This window comes from Leucoraja erinacea, chromosome 2, assembly GCF_028641065.1.
Source record: "Leucoraja erinacea ecotype New England chromosome 2, Leri_hhj_1, whole genome shotgun sequence".
NCBI lineage: Eukaryota > Metazoa > Chordata > Chondrichthyes > Rajiformes > Rajidae > Leucoraja > Leucoraja erinaceus.
This window is the reverse complement of record NC_073378.1, coordinates 46,023,083-46,029,121: the sequence shown is the minus strand read 5'-3', so window position 1 is coordinate 46,029,121 and position 6,039 is coordinate 46,023,083.

The following is a 6,039-nucleotide window of genomic DNA, read 5'->3' as shown; positions in this document are numbered from 1 at the left end:
TGGAGGGGGACTTGCCATCAGTCTGAAAGGTTGCAATCTGGACTTGAAGAAGGTGGCCCATTCAGTTAGAAACGTAGAAAATAGGTGCAGGCCACTCGGCCCTTCGAGCCTGCACCGCCATTCAATATGATCATGGCTGATCATCCAACTCAGTATCCCATACCTGCCTTCTCTCCATACCCCCTGATCCCTTTAGCCACAAGGGCCACATCTAACTCCCTCTTAAATATAGGCAATGAACTGGACTCAACTACCTTCTGTGGCAGAGAGTTCCACAGATTCACCACTCTCTGTGTAGTTTAAGGATGACTGTACACAAGGAGACCAGACACAGGCACTTCTGCAGTCTCTCTCTTCATTACAAAAGTAGCTGATATGAACTTTCACATCTTGTCGTGAATGACCGGTTTGTCCAGAGTCAAGTCAAGAGTGTTTAATTGTCATATGTATCGACAACGGAACAGTGAAATTCAGGAGGGGAATGGAATACTCTCCTTGTATCATTCACACAACACTTATGTAGCTTAACACTATTTGTGAGCATTGTGAGCAGACTGCAAAGATAGCCCACGGTAAAAATTACTCCCTCCCTTACAGGACCAGTCTTAATCAACGGCCATCTTATGGTGCAACTCACCACTGCTACTTCCAAAGTATTTCCCAAGTCCATAACATTCACTATCCAGGACAAGTAAGAGGTGCAGGGAGATGGGGGGGCGGTTCTGGGAATGTTACCAGCTGCAAGTATTCCCACAGGTTCCACATTATCTTGGACATGTATCATTGACATTCCTAGAATTCTGTAATAAACAATGGCGTCGAAGTTCTTTGGTAATAAGGACTGCAATAGTCCAAAATGTTTGCTCATTGTTTTTTACCGGCTATTTAGGGTTGGTCAGGAAGTCCTGTCACTGGTGCCTGCGTTTTTATGAAAACTAACAAGAGAAACCAGCTACCTTTACTCACAGATTTTTCTCGCATTTGCTGAGTGGAGCAGATTCCTGTTCAGAACTATAAGTATCTTCATTCTAGTGCAACACATCCCCCAGCAGAAGATTCAACATACAACTAAAACCTTGGCAAAGTCATTTATCCTTTCTGTAAATATCTTTGTGATGGTACGACCAGTTGAAACAAGTTTTGTTTCACAGACTCCTAGTCAAATGCTGCTGATCGGTTTGTCAACTTCTGCTTCTATTATCGTGAGATTAAGAAAGAATGGTGACATGATTGGTCATTTGCATATAATGAGCTGGGCTGAGTTTATTTGCACCATCTGATATCTGCTGGTGATAATATATCTCTCTGCGCAGTGGAAGAAAACGTTAACTGGGTGAGCACCAGGGAAACCACGTGCTGAATGAACACACAGAAATATAACATTATAGAACCGTGACTGCATCTTGAGTCAATCCTTTCCACCACTCAAAGGTATTTCTTGCTGTGCACAAGTAGTGGCAAGCCAACAGCTATCGATAACATTTATCGATGAAACGGGTAAAACAAAAACTTTTTTTTAAAAAGGTAAAGTCGGATAGGAAAGGTTTTAAGTCCAACAAGGGCAGGACCTACACAGTGAATGGCAGGGCTCTGGGGAGTGTTGTAGTACAGAGGGACGTTGCATAGTTCCTTGAAGGTGGAGTCGCAGGTAGATAGGGCGGTCGAAGACGCATTTTGCACATTGGCTTCCATCCGTCAGAGTATTGAGTATAGCAGTTGGGAGGTCAGAGGGATATAGGGAGAGGTTGAGTAGGCTGGGACTATTCCTTGGAGCACAGGAGGATGAGGGGTGATCTTGTAGAGGTGTTCTCCATTGTGGTCTGGTTTGGCTCAGCCACCAAGCACGACATCCGGAGGCTGCAGCGAATCGTCCGATCAGTTGAGAAGGTTGTTGGCTGCAACCTCCCCCCCCCCCTCCAATGACGAACTGTGCACTGCAAGGGCCATGGAGCGGGCGGGTAAGATCATCTCTGATCCCTCTCACCCTGGCCACAAACCCTTTGAAGTACTCTGAAGGTAACTCTGGACTGTCAAAGCCGCCACATCCAGACATAAAAACAGCTTTTTTTCCACTCGCAAGTAACAACTTGCGAGTGAAGCGCCAAGGCAAATTCCTTGTATGTGTACATACTTGGCCAATAATTATTCATTCATTCATTCATAAAATCATGAGGGCTGATCATTTTCACGCAAAAGGGCGGTGAGGGTAGGAAACAAGCTGCCAGAGGAGGTATTTGAGGCAGGGACTATCCCAACATTTAAGAAACAGTTGGACATGTACATGGATAGGACAGGTTTGGAGGGATATGGACCAAACATGGGCAGGTGGGACTAGTGTAGCTGGGACATATTGGCTGGTGTGGACAAGTTGGGCCAAAGGGCCTGTTTCCACACTGTATCACTCTATGACTCTATGACTCTATGACATAGAATATGTATGTGTATCAATGTCTTTGCTTTCAGATTATGTTATGCAGAATTACATTTCCTTTGTTTATTTAATTATAGTTTTAAATCATCATCTTGATCAACAATTTAACCAAAACAACAGTTGTAGTTCACAATTTTATTCTGAGCCTGCTCTTTGATTTTTATTTATTTTTAACATATGAATAAAGGGGCTGTCCCACTGCGGCGACCTAAGCTGCGAGTTTAGAAGAGTTTGCCCTGACTCAAACTCGCAGCATGGTCGACACGAGGTCCTAGGAGGTCGTATGGGGTGGTTGGACTTTTCTTCATGCCCGAGGGAGGTTCCGGCCTACTTGCTAGGTCGCGGAAAATTTTTCATAATTTTGAAAAAATTTCCGCGAGTAGAATTTGGTCGGCATGGGTCTTTTTGACTCGTAGTGCAGTGGAGCGGGGTCGCTATTTATTTACAGGCACTCTAGGGCAGTGGTAGGCAATCTCCTTCGCTGACCGGGCATTTTGATTGGCTCATTGGAGTTTCACGACCTAGGAAGACCTACCGGTAGGTAAAATGCCCGCTAAACTTTATTAAACTTCTTTAAAGTGTCCTCCCTCCGCTCCCCCCCTTGCGCTCCCACCCCCCCCCCCTGCGCTCCCCCCCCCCTGCGCTCCCCCCCCCTGCGCTCCCCCCCCAGCGCTCCCCCCCCCCATGCGCTCCCCCCCCCCCTGCGCTCCCCCCCCCCCTGCGCGCCCCCCCCCCATGCGCTCCCCCCCCATGCGCTCCCCCCCCATGCGCTCCCCTCCCCCCCCCTGCGCTCCCCCCCCCTGCGCTCCCCCCCCCCCTGCGCTCCCCCCCCCCTGCGCTCCCCCCCGCGCTCTCCCCCCCGCGCAGCTCCCCCCCCCCCCGCGCTCTCCCCCCCCCCGCGCTCTCCCCCCGCGCTCTCTAAAGGACTTGCGGTACTCTGGCAGCTGTTTACCTTCCTCTTCATCGTGCAGACAGTGCTCCTCCGCTGTCCCTGGCCCCCACCTTCACTGTGTGTGTGTGTGTGGTCGCGTGGTTGCGTGTGTGTGGTCGCGTGTGTGTGTGTCGCGTGGTTGCTTATGTGGTCGCGTGGTCCCGTGTGTGTGGTCGCGTGTGTGTGGTCGCGTGTGTGTGTGGTCGCGTGGTCGTGTGTGTGGTCGCGTGGTCGTGTGTGTGGTCGCGTGGTCGTGTGTGTGGTCGCGTGGTTGCTTGTGTGGTCGTGTGGTTGCTTGTGTGGTCGCGTGTGTGTGGTCGCGTGGGTTGCTTGTGTGGTCGCGTGGTCGCGTGTGTGTGGTCGCGTGTGTGTGTGGTCGCGTGGTCGCGTGTGCGTGGTCGCGTGTGTGTGGTCGCGGCAGGTTGATCCAGCTGGAGGCTTTCCAGTCGAGTGCCCTCGAGCTTGAAGGTCGAAGGCACTCTTCTGGACTCGCGGATTAGGTCGCCCAAATGGGCAGGCCCTTAACCATAATGAACATGAGAGCTGAGAGAAACCGGATAAAACTAGAAATAATGTTTAGGGTGCAATTATTCTTGAAAGCACAGAGGGCTGAGTTTAGAATTTGCACTCTTTCAATTTCTTGAAACATAGAAGGAAGTTCAGAAAATATCGTGCTAAATATATATATTTTCGGTTGCAAACCGTTTTGGTAAATAACAGCTGCAGCAGTTCATTATCTGCATCTATACAAACAGTTGAAAGTTTAATGGTGAAACTCATTGGGTGAGTAGAGTACACAGCAGTTGCGTGACTCCTGTTTATGAATGCTAAAAAATGCATCTGTTGAACATGCAGACCTTGCTGCTTTGATTACTGTCATTCAAGTCAATGCTTTGAAATGGTTACCCCCAGGTTTCCGAGGAATGGGAGGTTCCATTTCAAGAAAACGGTGTGTGTCACAATTTTCTGTAACACAAAGCTGCATCTTTTGAGCAATGGTCAAGAAACACGTCGCACAAAAATAGCGTGTTTATTTACTCCTTTCATGCAAGTTGTGTTAGAACACATTGTATGATGTATCTAAAAAATTTGGATAGTGATTTGACAAATTCTGCAAAAGTGAATTTCAGTTATTAGAATGACCATAACGCAGGGGTGGCCTGAATTTTCAGAAATATAAGGCTGTGTAAACAAGGCTGTGCTTGGCTTTAGTCTCTGCCTTTTTCCCGCAGTTATCATCAACAAATTTAGTGAATCTTGCAGTCCGTGTCAGTGGGCATTGTTGATAATGTAATAGCCCTGTTCCACAGTACGAGTTCATTCCAAGAACTCTCCCGAGTTTAAAAAAAATTAAACATAGAAACATAGAAATTAGGTGCAGGAGTAGGCCATTCGGCCCTTCAAGCCCGCACCGCCATTCAATATGATCATGGCTGATCATCCAACTCGGTATCCCGTACCTGCCTTCTCTCCATGCCCTCTGATCCCCTTAGCCACAAGGGCCACATCTAACTCCCTCTTAAATATAGCCAATGAACTGGCCTCGCCTACCCTCTGCGGCAGAGAGTTCCAGAGATTCACCACTCTCTGTGTGAAAAATGTTCTTCTCATCTCGGTTTTAAAGGATTTCCCCCTTATCCTTAAGCTGTGACCCCTTGTCCTGGACTTCCCCAACATCGGGAGCAATCTTCCTGCATCTAGCCTGTCCAACCCCTTAAGAATTTTGTAAGTTTAAAACTCGTGGTAAGTGTTGTGGTTCGGCCACACTAACAAACTACATTTAAATCCAAACTTATATAAGATACATTTAATACAGAAGATAATATTTACTTATAAGCACGGAGAATGAACGTAGCGGGTACGTCGGAGCTCGGGGACGTCTCTTTGCGGCTCGTACCGCTAGCAGCAGGTACTCGGAAAGACTAGCTAACGGCAGGTAAGCTGGGGAAGACTCGTGAAGATTTTTCAACATGTTAAAAAATGACCACGAGAGCCCCGAGTACCGACGAGTGGCCATTACCGTAAATCTTCGAGTTCGAATCAGGGCAAACTCGGGAGAGCTCTTGGAATGAACTCGTACCGTGGGACAGGGCTTTAACAGGAGCTGGTTACTGCACATTGTGCATGTCTTTCCTGCTGGCAGTGGCGTAGCGTGCGGGGGGGGGGGGGGGGGGGGGCAGAGGGGCGGTTGGCCTGGGCGCTAAAATTTTAGGGGCGCAAAAAAATTGTTGGATAAAAAAAAATTATAAAATGGCAAAAAATGTTGTTCTAAAGGCACGCTGCACCTCTTTGGCAGCCTTCCCCTGAATTATTGTAATAAAATGTAAAATGTTTTGCCATTTTTATAATTTTTTTTTTATCCAACAATTTTAACCAACCAGCGATCTCCGCACACAAACTTGGGACAATTTACACTTATACCAAGCCAATTAGCCTCCTGCCTACAAACCAGTATATCTTTGGAGTGTGGGAGGCAACCGAAGATCTCGGAGAAAACCCACGTGGTCATGGGGAGAACGTACAAACTCCATACAGACAGCACCCGTGGTCAGAATATATCTCAGCCATAATGTCTAAAAGAAAGGAATCTGGTGCCCAGGGCAGGAAAAGATGAAAAACAGAACAAGAACAGCTTGCTAAACTAACGGGAAGTCTTGACAGATTTATTGTGAATACC